The following is a 518-nucleotide window of genomic DNA, read 5'->3' on the forward strand; positions in this document are numbered from 1 at the left end:
CAGAGGGTGGGGGAGAGGTCAGGGTCAGATGGTGGGGGAGAGGTCGAGGGGGAGAGTTCTGGGGTCAGGTCAAGGGGAGAGGTCAAGTGAGAAGAGGTCGGGGGGTGGAGAGGTCAGGGGAGGGGAGTTTTTGCACCCCATCCACTACCTCCAACACCCACACTTAGTCACAGCGGTGTGTACCGTCCACAAGGTGGACACTGCATTGACCTTCTCAGGCTCCTCCAACAGCAGCGTCCAACGCCATGGTTACCTCGACCAGGCAGACTGGGGACAGCAGGTACACCACCCTTTCCCCTCCCGCAAACCACTCACCAACCAAAAAAAACAATCAAAGAGTCTTCAGGTGGTTGGGAGGATCCCATGAGGAGCAGGGGAAATACTAAGTGATCGTTAACAACGGGACACAGGGATTGGCTGAGGAATCAAACCAGGGAGCCAGGGAGCACCGCCTCCCTGCTTAGGCCGGGACCTTTAAAGGCTCCTATTGGGGAAGGCCTCTGTTTGACTGAGTTACT

The sequence above is a fragment of the Chiloscyllium plagiosum genome, chromosome 3 (genome assembly GCF_004010195.1).
Source record: "Chiloscyllium plagiosum isolate BGI_BamShark_2017 chromosome 3, ASM401019v2, whole genome shotgun sequence".
NCBI classification, from domain to species: domain Eukaryota; kingdom Metazoa; phylum Chordata; class Chondrichthyes; order Orectolobiformes; family Hemiscylliidae; genus Chiloscyllium; species Chiloscyllium plagiosum.